Below are 15,944 nucleotides of genomic sequence, written 5' to 3'. Positions count from 1 at the left end.
CTCAACCAACTGAGCCACCCAGGCGTCCCTCATTCTCCCCATCTTTTGCCAGGGTTACAGGCTTTGAAAGCCGCTGTGTGACCATAACAGACCTTCTTCTCTCCCTCCCCCAGAGCACCAACCCCTCACTAGGTTGGGCTGCACCCATGTCCCCCTTTCAGTCACTAGCGGCCTTGGTCCAAAGGGCCACCCCAAATACTCATACTGGGAATCCCCAGACTTTCTTCCCACCCATACCTGCACCCAACTGGCCACTTGTTTTTGTGTTGCTCCTACTTGTTTGTATCGTTTTGAAGGTAGGCCACAGAAGGTGGTTGACCAGAGCCAGATTTTGGAGTCAGATTGCGGTTCTCCGCTCATTAGCTCTGGGACTACGGGCAGGTCATCTAACTTCCTTGGTGCCGTGGACTGAATGGTTGTGTCCCCTACCATTCTTATGTTGAAACCCAATCTTCAATGTGATAGTATCGGGAGGTGGGGCCTTTGGGAGGTGATGAGGTCATGGGGGGAGAGTCCTCGTGATGAGATTAGTGCCCTTATTAAAGACACCCAATGGGGCCCTCTCCATCTCTTCCACCCTATGAGGACACAGCGAGAAGATGGCTTTCTATGCAGCAGGAAGTGGCCCTCACTAGACACCAAACCTGCTGGCAACTTGATCTCAGACTTCCCTGCCTCCAGAACTGGGAGAAATACATTTCTGTTGATTATGAGCCACCCAGTCTATGATAGTCTGTTAATTGCAGCTGGAACTAAGATACCTGGACTTCAATTTCTCATCTGGGTCAGGCACATCATTGACAAATGCTTATTAAATATTTGTCAGGCGAATTGCTGTCTCTTAGAATCGCTGGCAGAACTGTATTAAAGAATGTAACACAGCACAATACCAGGCATATGGTCCCAGTCCAATAGTTGCTACTGTCACATAATATACAATGTATGATAACCATGTAATACAGGTTATAAAAGAATAATATTTGCTTATATAATAATAGTAAGATTTAATACATGTATATACGGTCTTACTGCATAACAGATCCTATTCCAAGTGCTTTATTAGGTAATTTATTCCTTTCAACAACACGAAGTAGGTGCTATTATCATCCCTATTTTACGAATAAGAAAACTGAGGCACGAGAGGTTCAGTGAGTTGTCCGAGGTCTCACAGTTGGTCAGTGGCACAGGTGTGATTTGAACGAGGCCGTCTGGGCCAGAGGCTCCACTCTTCTGTCAGGCAGGCTGTGTTTTTCAGAAGCGAGGGGTGGCTGGCACGAAGATCTAACTGTCGAGGGGCAAGAGGTCCATCCCAGACATCCCAGGGGCTCATAGGTGAGTTGGGCAGACAAGACACAGAAAGACAACTTGATTTAGGGAGCAGTTTCAGATGCTCCCCCACGGATTCCAAGTTCAGCCACATATGTGATTGTATAAGAATGAGCGTTTTATTAATGGTTCTCAAATCTTCATGTGCATTCATGATAACCGAGGGTCTTGTTAAAATGCAGATGTGAGATAGTGAGTCTGGATTGAAACCTAAGTTTTTTTTTTTAAATTGTGATATAATTAACCTACCATAAAATTCACCATTTTAAAGTGTACAATTCAGTGATTTTTAATAAATTCATAAGGTTGTGCAACCGTCATCATCATCTAATTTCAGGACATCTTCATCACCCCAAAAAGAAACACCGTGACCAGTGGCAGTCATTCCTTGATTTCCCTCCCCCTGATCGAACAAACTCTAGTGTACTTTCTGTCTCTATGGATTTGTCTATGTTGGGCATTTCATATAAACTGGATAGTCCAATACATGACCTTTTGTGACAGCTTTCTTTCACTAGGCATGATGTTCTCCAGGCTCATGAATATTCTGGCATTTATCAATACACCATTTCCCCTTTCCCTCCCTTTTTGAATTTTTAAAATTTTAATTCCAGTGTCATTAGCATAGTGCTATATTACTTTCAAGTGTACAATATAGTATCTCAGCACTTCCATACATCACCCTGTGCTCGTCGTGACAAGCCTTCCTTAGTCCCCATCACGTGTTTCACCCATCCCCTCACCCACCTCTCCTCTGGTAACCATCAGCTTGTTCTCTATAGTTAAGAGTCTGTTTCTTGGTTTGTCATTTTTTTCTTTGTTCATTTATTTTTTTCCTTAAATTCCACACATGAAATCCTGCGGTATTTGCCTTTCTTTGAATGACTTATTTTGCTTAGATTTTACTCTCAAGCTCCATCCATGTTGTTGCAAATGGCAAGATTTCATTCCTTTTTATGACTGAATAATATTCCACTCTCCATACATCACATCTTTATTATCCATTCATCTATTGATGGGCACTTGGGCTGCTTCCATAATTTGGCTGTTGTAAATAATGCTGCTATAAACATAGGGGACATATATCCTTTCAAATTAGTGTTTTGGTATTTTTGGGGTCAATACCCAGTAATGTGATCATTGGTTTGTAGGTAGTTCTATTTCTTTTTAAAGATTCATTTATTTATTTGAGAGAGAGCAAGAGAGAGAGCAGAAGAGCTTAGGGTGAGGAGCCGAGGGAGAGGGAGAAGCAGACACCCTGCTGAGCCCAGTGTCGTGTCCGGTGCAGGGCTGGATTCCACAAATCTGAGATCATGACCTGAGCTGAAACCAAGAGTCAGATGCTTAACTGACTGAGACACCCAGGCACACCAGTAGTTCTATTTTTAAATTTTTGAGGAATCTCTGTGATGTTTTCCATCATGTCTATACCAGTCTGCATTCCCACCAGCAGTGCACAAGGGTTCCTTGTTCTCCACATCATCACGGATATCTGTTGTTTCTTGCATTGTGGAGGTTAGCCATTCTGATCAGTATAAGGTGACATCTCGTAGTTTTGATTTGTATTTTCCTGAAGCACGGCATTTCTTTTGATATCTGATTCCACTGTATGAATATGCCACATTGGTGAACAAATGGGTTACTTCCACTTTTTGACTGTTATAAATAATGTTGATATGAACCATTGTGTATGAGTTTTTGTGTGGACATGTGTTTCTGATTCTGGTGGATACATACCTAGGAGTAGAATTGCTGAACCATATGGTAATTCTATGTTAGACTTTTTTGAGGAATTACCAAACTGGTTTTCAAAATTGCTGCACTATTTTACATTCCCACCAAATGTATGAGAGTTCCAGTTTCTCTGCATTCTTGTCAACTCTTGTTATTGTCTGATTTTTTTTTATTATAACCATCCTAGTGGGTGTGAAATGGTATTTCATTGTGTTTTTTACTTGCATTTCCCTAATGACTAATGATGTTGAGAATCTTTTCATGTATTAATTTGGTCATTAATATATGTTCTTTAGGGAATTGTGTATTCAAATCCTTGGCACATTTTATTTTATTTTTAAAGATTTTATTTATTTATTTGAGAGAGAGAGCGAGAGCATGAGTGTGGGGAGAGGTAAGGGGGAGAAGCAGTCTCCCCACTGAGCAGGGAGCCTGATGTAGGGATAGATCCCAGGACTCTGAGATCATGACCTGAGCAGAAGGCAGACACTTAACTGACTGAGCCCCCAGGCGCCCCAATCCTTGACACGTTTTAAATGCATTTTTAAAAAGTAATTTCTGTACTCAATTGGAGTTCAAACTCATGACCCCTAGATCAAGGGTTGCATGTTCTCCCAACTGAGCCAGCCAGGCACCCCTCCTTTTAAAATGGGTGCTCTTTTTATTGTTGAGCTCTGTTTATATATTCTGGATACTAGATTTTTTTTTATCAGATATATGATTTACAAATATTTCCTCTCATTTTAGAGGCTGTCTTTTCACTTTTTTTGATCATACTCTTTGATGTCTAAACTTGATGATGACCAATTTATCTGTTTTTCATTTTGTATTTCATGCTTATGGTGTAATATCTAAAAAACCATTGCCTAGGTCACAAAAATTTTTCATTTTTAAAAATTCTCAGACTGGAGGCACCTGACTGGCTCAGCTGGTTAAGTGACTACCTTCAGCTCAGATTCCAGGGTCCTGGGATTGAGTACTGCATTGGGCTCCTTGCTCAGTGGGGTTTCTGCTTCTGTTCCGCACCTCCCTAATCATGCTCGCTCTCTCTCTCTCAAATAAATAAATAAATAAATAAAATCTTAAAAAAATCACAGTAATTCCAATGTTGCTTGTTCAAAATAGTTTGGGTAACAAGAAGCTAAAGCATTTCTTTTTCTTTCCAAAGACCTGATGGAATTGAAGCCACTGCTCTCTTTTGGATGGCTTAGGGGATCAAACTGGAGTTCCAGCCTGAATCAAACTGGAGTTTTTCTTAATCTATCAGGGCTCTCCCACAGGGCTCCAGGTGGGGCTGGAATCATGGCAGTGGGCTGCCTTCTCTTTTAGTTGAAAGTTCTGAACTCAAGAATATGGATCAGTTAAAATCCAGTTCTGTAAACTCTAGGTAAACAATGCTTTTGCTGTGCTGGAATTTAGTTCTTGAAAGTGTAGCTTAAATGAGTGAGCCTTTGTTTGTAGCGCTGAGCAAAGAGAAACTTCTGTCCTAGAAGCTTTGGCTGTAATGAGATTTGAGACCTAAATGGTAGGCAGCACTTCCAAACAAATCACAGAGCATATGAACAATATAGTTGTGTGATTCTCCCCGCAAGCTCGGTTTCAGAATAAAATACTCCCTCTAATGATAGGTTTATTAGCAGAAAGTTTAGTCTGGTCTCCTCTCCTTTGTTTTTTTGTGTGTGTTTGTTCTTTACATTTGGTTGATGGTTTAACCAAACCACCACTTTCAGATCCAGAGCTTCAAAAATTATCCTGGGTTATCGATGTCTTTTTTTTTCCTGAACAATGATCTTTCTTCCTCTCGACCATTTCCTTTCATAGATTAAATGAAGGTGATCCCCACTGCTTGCACATACTCCGGAAAGCCATCCTCAAGGAGGTCATTGGCTAAGGGCTCAGCCAGCCTGGCCACTGGACAGGAAATGTTGGCTGTGGACACTCTGGGTGAGCAGAGGAGTTAGTGGGTAATATTTTCCTGGCAAAGTCAGAACGAGTCCAGCCCTAGGGGGTGGAAAATATCACAAGGTCTCTTCCCCTGCCCCACCAACCTGGCCTTCTGTCCATTGTCCTGAGCCATTTCTCAACAACCCTCTCCATTTAGCCTTCTCTGAACTACTTCTTCTTGGAATGTGTGTGATGTTCACTGTTTAGTAAAGAAGTGTGAATGGGATTCATGTATTCATCAGTCATGCATTTGCTCCTTCTTACATATTTATTGAGCCCCTACTATGTACAGGTCTCTGTGCTTGTCACTGGAGGGATTACAAATACTGTCTTTGCCCTCACAACATTTGTAGTCTGATGGAGAGAGCTATTCTAATTCATTAGTCCAGCAAAGGTTTACTGAGCTTCAGGCACTGTTCTAGGTGTTGTGGCTAAAGCAGCGACAAGAACAGGCCAGGCTTCTGCCCTCATCGTGCTTACATGTACCGCCAAGAGCTAGCTTTAACATAGGGTGGTTCAGTTAAAGAAGGATCTGCTGTCCTCATTCTCCATTCACTCACTCATTCACTTAACCATTTCGGAAGTAGTTACCAAACTCCTACTGTACACCAGTCCCCCTGTGGACTTCTGTGGAGTCAAGAAAGACCAGGTCCTTTCTCACTTGGTACTTACAGTCTAGTGGGGGAATTCACCATGAATCAAGTAATTATCATAACAAGCCTGTACTTACAAACTGAGAAAATTATTTGAAGAACACCTAAAACAGAACTGTCCTTGCCTGATGCTCTTCCAGGAACTTACTGGCTCAGCACACTCAGCTGAATTCCAACCACCAGCATCGGCACCCCTTCCCTTCACATCCCCAGCAAACTTTATCCAAAGACTTTCTGGGTTTGTTGGACACAGAAAAATTACTATTACTTAACTTGTAGGGTTAAGGAATTAGTGACTTTCCCAGTTACCTAGTCCCAACTCCTCCATGCCAAAGGTTCATAGCTTTCCCTCTTTTGTTGACTATTTTGATAGAAACTTCCTGAAGTAATATATACTTTTCTGCTTTTAAGAACAGTATATGTTGAGTGTAATTTAATCATAGCTCAATGAGTAGGCTAATATTAATGGAACGGCTTCTATCCAATATTTTAGTACCAATTGTCTTTACCTGAGTTGATTATTGATTTGGGAGTTGCGAAAAAGTGATTTTCTAATTTTATTATTCTTTCTATATTTGCTGGCTGCCATTCTTTTATAAAGAAGAGTCCCATCATGTATGCTCCTCTCTCCTTATATTCTCTTTCTTTACCTCTCTTTTTTAGTGTTACTGTGGATTCATGGATTATTTTCCTTATTCTATCCATTGCCATTATTATTTCTTTTCTTTTTTTTTTTAAAGATTTTATTTATTTATCAGAGAGAGAGAGGGGGAGAGAGCGAGCACAGGCAGACAGAATGGCAGGCAGAGGCAGAGGGAGAAGCAGGCTCCCCGCCGAGCAAGGAGCCTGATGTGGGACTCGATCCCAGGACGCTGGGATCATGACCTGAGCCTAAGGCAGCCGCTTAACCAACTGAGCCACCCAGGCGTCCCATTGCCCTTATTATTTCTTTTCATGCACAACTTGTCCTGAATTTGGCCAGGGAGAACCTATTTTAAATCAATTCTTGTATTCTTTTTTAAAAAGAAATAGTTTTATTATGGTATAACTGAAATACAGTAAATTGCACATATTCAAAGTGTACAATTTGATAAGTTTTGACGTATGTATATACCTATAAAATTATCATCACAATCAAGATGATAAACATATCTATCACTCCCTAAAGTTCCCTTGTGTTCCTTTGCAATTCCTCCCCACTCTTGCAGATTTCCTTCTTTCCCCAGGGTCTCAGGGAAATATAGATCTGTTTTCTTTTACAATAAAGTAGGTTGCATATTCTTGAACGTGATCTAAATGGAATCATATAGTATGCACTCTTATTTTGTCTGTTTTTTTTTTCCACTCAGCATAATTATTTTCAAGTCTTCTTAAATTGTAGAGTATGTTTATAGCTTATTCCTTTTTATTGTTGGACAGTATTTCAGCAATAGTTTTTCAATGGCTCACCACAAGTTATTCACCTATGGATGGACATTTGTTTTCAATTTTGGACTTTTAAAAATGAAACTGCTATGAATGGTCATGTGTTTGTCTTTGTGGGACATATGCAATCCTTCCTTTCTCTTGGTAATTATGTAGGCGTGGAATGGCTGTAGCTTAGGCTAAGTATATGGTTAACATTTTAAGAAACTGCCAACTATTTTGCAAAGTGGTTATACCATTTCACATCTTCCAATGGCATATGAGAATTCCTATTCCTCCACATCCTTATGAACACTTGATACAGCCAGTTTTTAAAATTTTAGTCATTCTAATAGATTTGCCGTTGCATCTCATAATGATTTTAATTTGCACTTCCCTAATAACTAATGATGTTGTGTGGATTTTTATCTATTTGACATTCTTATATATGTGTGTGTGTGTGTGTGTGTGTATACACACACACACATATCTATATATATATGGAGATAGAGAGAGAGAAGTATCTGTTCAAATGTTTTTCTTTTTTTAAAGTTGGATTGTGCATAGCTCGATTTTAGAATTGCTAAGAATTCTGTGTGCCTCTTGTTCCCCCAGCCCCATTTTGAATATGAAGGTATATAGCACATATCCTTGCCTGTTTTGATGTTATATGTTGGGAGATGGCGGCAACTAACTTGTCTCTTTAGTTCACAGTACAGATAGAAAAGAATGGTACCCAAGGAGTCACACCAAAGAAGCCTTGGCTCCACCAACCTGAATGTGATTTAAATGATAAGATCCTAGATTTTAAGCTAATTTCATAATGGGATAAAACATGGTGGTCTTGAGAAGAGGGAATGAGTATATTTGGCTAGTTGAAGGGATATAAACTGTTGTGTTCCAAAATGGCCACACAACAAGATCTGTTGTCCTTCTTACTGTGTAATGCTGACATTCCTCCTTCCATCAACAGTGTCTACGTTCCATTCCCCTGGGTCTAGGCAGGTCTGTGACCGTAGGGAAAATGACACTATAGGTTTAAAGGCAATATAGCTTTCACCTAATATTTTTGGACACTCTTGGAAACCAGCCTTCAACGTATGAGGAAGTTAAAGTACATGGAGATGCTACATTTGGTGTTCTGGGCAACACCCCATATCACCCAGCCTTTGAGATAACACGAGACAACATTTGACTGAAACTATGTAAGAAAACTGCTCTTGTCCTTTTTTTCTTTCTGTTTAGTCATATATTCATTAGCTTTTTAGTCAAGTTTCCCTTGATAAAGTCCTATTTATCTTAGTTGAACTAAGAATAGTTTTCATATATCAGCATATAGAGAAAAGAGAGATCAGTGGCTTTATTGGTGGTAGACAGATAGGTAGCGGCAGCGGGAACCAATCACCCTAGAGCCCAGATAAAACACGGACCTGAGACAGAGTGTAGCCATCTATAAGGACTAGGTATATAAACAACGGTCCCGATCCACAAGTCATTTCATCACAGAAGTATCTAAGTTCAAGAACAGGCAATACAGAGGCACCTGGGTGGTTCAATTGACAATACATTTCTGAACATGGAATTCTGTTTGAAGTGACTTTGACTTTCGGGGTGCCTGGGTGGCTCAGTCAGTTAAGCCTTCGACTCTTGGTTTTGGGTCAGGTTATGATCTTGGAGTTGTGAGACTGAGCCCTGCATCTGGCTCAACATGGAGTCTGCTTAAGATTCTCTTTCTTCCTCCCCCCTCCCCTGCTCACACAATCTCACTCTCTAAAATAAAATAGATAAAATCTTTAAAGTGATTTTCAATAGAAAGTTGAAAATGCATGGGTATGAAAAGTATGTTGGGAGTGCCTGGGTGGCTCAGTGGATTAAGCCGCTGCCTTCGGCTCAGGTCATGATCTTAGTGTCCTGGGATCAAGACCCACATCGGGCTCTCTGCTCAGCAGGGAGCATGCTTCCTCCTCTCTCTCTACCTACTTGTGACTTCTCTCTCTCTCTGTCAAATAAATAAATAAATAAAATCTTAAAAAAAAAGAAAAGTATGTTGGCTCAATTATAATACAATTATCTCTCTGCAACTTCTCTGGAAATCTATACATTTATGAAAAGAACTAATTCCTGATTAAGGTATTGAAAGTAAGTTGTATTTTCTTTGTTTTGCTTTGAGGACAAATGACTGCCCTAAGCTTAAAAATGTAAAGCAAAAATAGCAATTAAAGCTTCATTGAATGCAAAAAAAAAAGTTGAATTGTTTCTTATTATTGATTTTTGTATGTTTTTTCGTATAAGAAAAGTCTTGCCTTCACAATAGCAAATAATTAGTCCTAGAATGAGTACTTTCTGCCACCAATTAACTAATCTAAAAAGCAAGAGCCCCAAAGATCGAACTCTTTCGAAGTGATGTAACTGTGCTCCAGAACAAAGCTTAAGATAAACATAGGAATATAAGAGAATTCAGCAACCAACAAGGTAAAATTTGCAATGTCTGGAGTCATTCCATAAAATTACCAGCATGCAAAGAAGGAGAAAAATATCACCCATAATGGAGAGAAACAAGTTAGTCAATTGCAATTGATCCAGAACTAACACAGATGTTAGAATGAACAGATCACAATACTAAAATAGTAATTATAACCTTAAACATATGTTCAAAAGTTAAGAAGAGACGTGAATAGGAAAAATCCCTATAGAATATTTAGAAATGAAAGCTACAATGTATGATAAAATTCACTGGGGTAAACAGCAGATTTGATATTGCCGAAAAAAATATTTGTGAACTTGAAGACACAGTAATAGAAACTACTGACAGTGAAATACTAAAAGATAAAAAAATTAAAAAAATAAAAGAAACATCAGTGAGCTGTGGGAAAGATTTAAGTGGCTTAATATATATGTAATTGGAGTCCCCAGATGATACAGGGAGGGGAGAAAAAAGGTATTTGAAGAAATAATGGCTGAAGGATTTCCAGATTTGATGACAGCAATGAACCCACAGAGCCAAGAAACTCAATAAACCTCAAACATATGAAACATGATGAAAACTACATCAAAGGACATCAGAATCTAATTAGTTAAAAACAGCCATAAAAAATGTATTAAAAATAGCCAGAGGAAAAAAAAAGAAATGTACTAAGGAGCAAAGGTAAAAATGACAGCATATATCTTATTGGAAACAATACTACAGAGAAAACAATTAAACAATATCTTTAAATTACTGAAAAGAAGAAAAGAAAACCCTGTCAAATAAAAATAGTACTACCCTACAATCCAGCAATTACACTGCTAGGTATTGATCCTTAGGATACAAAAATACTGATTTGAAGTGGCACATGCACCCTAGTGTTTATAGCAGCATTATCAACGTAACCAAATTATGAAAAGAGCCCAAACGTCCATTGACGGATGAATAGATAAAGAAGAGTTGGTATATATAAACAATGGACTATTACTCAGTTATCAAAAAGAATGAAATATTGCCATTTGCAACAAACATGGATGGAGCTAGAATGTATTATGCTAAGTTAAATAAGGCAGAGAGAGACAAATATTGTATGATTTCACTCATATGTGGAATTTAAGAAACAAAACAGGTGAACATAGGGGAAAGGAAAAAACAAACTGTAAACATCTCTTAACTATAGAGAACAAATTGAGGGTTGATGGAGGGAGGTGAGTGGGGAATGGGCTAAATGAGTGATGGGTGTTAAAGAGGGAACTAGTTGTGATCAGCACTGAATGTTATATGTAAGTGACGAATCACTGAATGCTATACCTGAAACCAATTTCACCATATGTGTTAACTAACTAGAATTTAAATAAGAATGTAGAAAAATGAAGCAAACAACAGAGATATTTATTTTTTAAACATTTTAACTAATTTACCTTATAGAACACATATATAGAACACAAAATACAACTTCAAAATTCTTTGTTTTCTCAACAAGATCCTAGCCAACAGGATCCAACAGCACATTAAAAAGATTATCCACCATGATCAGGTGGGATTCATCCCTGGGCTATAAGGATGGTTCTTTGTTTTCAAATATACAATGAACCTTTACCAAAATTGACCATATCTAGACCAGTAAGACAGGTCTCAATTTCAAAGAATAGAAATCCTATAGAGTACATTCTCTTTGTGCAGTGCAATTAAACTATAAGTTCAGGGCGCCTGGGTGGCTCAGTGGTTAAGCCGCTGCCTTCGGCTCAGGTCATGATCTCAGGGTCCTGGGATCGAGTCCCGCATCGGGCTCTCTGCTCAGCAGGGAGCCTGCTTCCTCCTCTCTCTCTCTCTGCCTGCCTCTCTACCTACTTGTGATTTCTCTCTGTCAAATAAATAAATAAAGTCTTTAAAAAAAAATAAACTATAAGTTCAATATCAGAAAAAAACAGATATATTTAAATCCAGCCATATCAGTAATCACATTAAATGTAAATGATTTAAATATTCTAATTAGAAGGCAAGAGGAAAAATAAACAGGACCCGACTATATGCTGACTACAAAAAAGGCCTTTTAAATATGAAGAAAAAATAGATTAAAAGTAAAAAAAAAGAAAAAGACATACCTTATTAACACTAATTAAAAGAAAGCTAGGATAGTTTTATTAATAGATAACAGATTTCAGAACAAAGAATATTTCCAGTGATAAGTCTATTGATCAACTGATAAAGGATTCAATTCGTCAATAGGACATAACGATTCTAAATGTTTATTCACCTAATAACATAGCTTTGAAATACATGATGCAGGAAGCCAGAGTGGAATTTTGAAATAATTAATCTTGTCCAACTGCTTTCTCTCTCTATAATCCTCCCCTCCCTCCCTTCTTGCCTTCTTCTTTATTTCTCATCTTCCTTCTTCTTCTCCTCCTCCTCCTTATTTCACAAATGAAGAAACCATGTCCAGAGGTAAAGTAATTGCAGAGGTACACATCCAGTGAGAAGCAGAGCTGGGTCTAAGACTCAAATCGTCACACTTCTTATCTAGGACCTTTCCTTCTTCACTGCACTTTACTGAGGTTGAACAAACATTGTTCTTGAAAGAGAAGTATACAGAAGAGTATACAACCCTTAAACTGAAGGTATTAATGGTTCATAAATAATCAGACCACTAGATACAAAACAGAATTGTGACCCAGCCACTGTTCCTCATTTTTTGCTGGTTGACTGGCATCAGCCAGCAGAGAAGCCAAACAAAAGGTTGAAAAGAAAATTGGAGAAACTCCTGTCTTGTGGATTGAGAATTGTTCATTGAATTCCTGCTTTTAGGAGAAGACTGGGAACCCTGGGATAGGAATCCTTTTTAGCAGTCATCATATCTTTCTGGCACTAGGTGGGTAAGACCACTTAAGTACAGGACTTTTTTAACATGAATATGCTAGTGGTTGCCATAGGCTGCCTCCTGCCTGTGCTGTCAACATGTCCAATGGCCCTGTTCTGCCAACAGGCCCAGGAATTCACATGGAAATCAATTACTAGCTGAGCAAGAGCTATGGGAGATGTTGAGTGCTGACCCATGCACTGGGATGAAGGCAATCAAATACAGGGTCATCTGAGGTCAAGCCCATGGCTTTGGATAGCCATTTGTCATGTAGAATTGGGCAGAGAGCCATAAACACAAGAGACAGTGAGTGAAGCTAACTAATTATACACAACTGTGACCATAGCTTGGGTTGCTCAGACAGGGCAAGGCAGAGGCAGTTAGAATGCAAAAGTATATTTGAAAACATAACCTCTCCCAGCCAGAAATGGTGGAGTCAGCACTGTAAAGGCATGAGTAGGAGTTAGAGCAGACGTCTCCAATTTGAAGACCATGGAACATGGGTTTGGAGAAGAGTAGAGGGTAATTTCAAGGTTCCTGGGCAATTAAACCAATGAGAGCTGCATTATGTCAGCTTAGGGTAACTACCAAGACAGGCAGAATAAAAAACAGAAGCTTCTAAAAATGCTTCTCCACTGAACAGTAACTCTGGGGCACTATAATCCAGAGCTTCATGGAAAAGAGGTTGTCAGCCAGACAGTCCATCAGATTGGCTTATCTACCTCATTTATTATTATAAAGGGGGGATAAAAAGAAAAAAAAAATCTAACAACAGTACGCCAGAAAGAAGGCATATAGACTTTGGAGTTAAACAGATCTGAGTTCAAATCCCTTTTCAACCACTAGAAACTATGTGACTAGATCAAATTAACCAATTTTTCTGAGCCTCAATTTCCTCAACTGTCAGAGGAGGATGATTATATATACCTCATAGGATTGTTGTAAGGCCTAGGAATACTATGTGCATGTATATAAGGTCCTTCATATGTAGCAGGAGTTGGTAAAATGGTCTTCCCCCTTCTCATTACCACACAGATGATTTTGGGCAAGCTGTCTTCTTTTTCCTTTGCCTTTAGTTTAGTTTAGTTTTGTCTCAGGGTGGAAAAACTAGGATCATAATCCTGGTTACTAGACCAGAATCCTCTTTCCACTATGGAGTATATAATGTTGCCTTTCCCTCCACTGAGATGGTAAAAGTGGCTTCAGTTCTTGCTGTTTATGAGATTAAGTGTGAAGTTGCCAAGGCCAGGTTTCTGCATTATACACATGCCTAGCTAGTTCCTCCCTAAACTATGTACCTATCCTCTGTTTGATTAGAAGAAACTTAAGTGGCCACAACTAAATACATTTAATTTAATATCTATAAAAAGCAATAATAAGTCAATGAGGCAATTGCAACTCAACTGATTGATTTCACAATCAATGCACATACATTATATTTGATTTTGGTAGTTGGTGTAGGAGCAGTTAAAGATGTTTACAAAGGAATTCTGTGGAACCATGGTAATTACCTTGCTTATAATCCCATAGGACCCCATTGAATATTATTTCCCAAACAACAAACATAAAAACAACTCTCAAGGCAAACCCATACTCCAGAGTAAGAGATAAAATCATCCCCTTCTCCACCCTTTACTACCCCTCCATGGCTGAGCCCTGCTGTTCCTATGGTTGAACACCTCTAATCCCTGCCCTATGACTTCCGACATATGTTTGTTTCTGATTTCACCATGTTTACCTCATCCCAATTCCTCTCTGTCACCTACCTTGATGGTTTGCGGTTGGCACTCCTGTCCCCCCGACTGCTCAAGAAGAGCTAAACTTCTGGTACAAGCATGAAGGCAGAAGAAAACCCAAGGTGTCAGCTCAAAGTCTGTCAGGCAAGAGGAATTCCCTCTTATTCAGGAGATGGTCAGTTTTTTTAAAACCTTCAACTGATTAGATGAAACCCAGCCATATTAGCATGTAGCTGCACACCAGCAGACTCTAAGCCAAGGGTGGATGATGGTCCAGCAAGACTAGAGAAAAAAAACAGAGATATCAGTCAAGATATAGTTTGATTGGGAGAACTTACAAAAAGGGAATCCAGGAACAGCCAACTGGACAAAGCATCTGCTCCTGGGATCTACATGCAGCAAACTCTTATAGTGTAGCAACTTAGCCTGGCAACTATCTGTAGCACTTCTCTTCCTTACGCAGCCAGCATTTCAAGGAATCAAGGCCTGCCCTTTGGACATTCTTCATTACCAGGGAAACATTCCAAGTTGGCTGCTCCTAGAGTACCCAACCTTGAACACTGAACAACACAGTCTTCTACATATTCTATTTAGTAGGAATATGGGGGGGGGATGGTATCTCTACATTCTCAAGATAGCAATTAACAGTACATTCAGGGTGTGCTTGCACAAACTAGCTACCTCACATGTACCGTACAGTTAGGGAGGGCAGTCTGCTTTTTTCAGATTCTGGATTTAAATGTTAAACTCCTCCAAAACCACCCTTATTGGAGTCTAGTTTAAGATGGCAACACAGGAAGATCCTTTCCCCACATATATGCTGAGTCCATGGTTACCTGTGGAACAATTTTCTCTTTAAAAAAACAAAAAACAAAACCCTAAAGACCGGCTGAGTGACTATACATTAGGTGAACAAGAAGAAAACGATACTGAGGTGGGTAGGAAAGGCTGGGACATACTTTCACTGTAAACTCTACACCTGGGGTAGTATCTCATAACTGAGAAGGAATTTGGTCCTGTAGCCTCTCTGAGAAGTGAGGGGTTCAGACCCCACATCGAGCATCCCAACTTTTAGAATGTACACTTAGATAAGCTTCTGAAACATCTGGCTTTTAGAAAACCTTTAGGACTCATATCCTGAAGCCCACAGGACTCTAGAAATCCGAGAAGTTGATCTTGAAGGGCTTATGAAATCAGAGTTGCCCACCCCAGACCAAGCTTAGAGGCAGCAATCATGCCCAGACTTAAAGAGAAGGAGACTAACCTTCTTAAAGCATCAGTTTGAGGGATAGGCATTTAACTTAACACATACATCTAGGAATCTGCCTGATCACTCTCCAGGGATAGAGACTTAGGGGTGGGGTTCTATCTTTTCACTTTCTTTGCCATGCTCCAGAGCACTGGTGTTTCTTGGCAGGGAGAGTTTGTATGTATCTGGTGTCGTAATTCTTGTAGCTGCTGGTGAGGAGACACCTCTTGATCATCTGGTCCTAGGGAGCAGAAGAGCTTGTGCTCCTGGTTACATGGGATTGTAATAATCAGTGTTACCCAGGAAGGAGCTTATGGGATTTTTTGCACCCGGTGTCAAGGGACATCACTATATCACCTGGCTCTGTTGGCAAGTGGGGTTTATGCTTGTGGGTCCAAGGATTGTAACGAATGAAGAAAGAGTTCTTTTTTTTTTTTAATAAAAATTTTTTAAAAAATTTAAATTAAATTAATTAACATATAGTGTATTAGTAGTTTCAGAGGTAGTGTTCAGTGATTCATCAGTCTTATATAACATTGTGTTCATTACATCACATGCCCTCCTTAATGCCCAT

The sequence above is a fragment of the Mustela nigripes genome, chromosome 1 (assembly GCF_022355385.1).
Source record: "Mustela nigripes isolate SB6536 chromosome 1, MUSNIG.SB6536, whole genome shotgun sequence".
Classification (NCBI taxonomy): Eukaryota; Metazoa; Chordata; class Mammalia; order Carnivora; family Mustelidae; genus Mustela; species Mustela nigripes.
Note: the sequence above shows the minus strand (reverse complement) of the source record.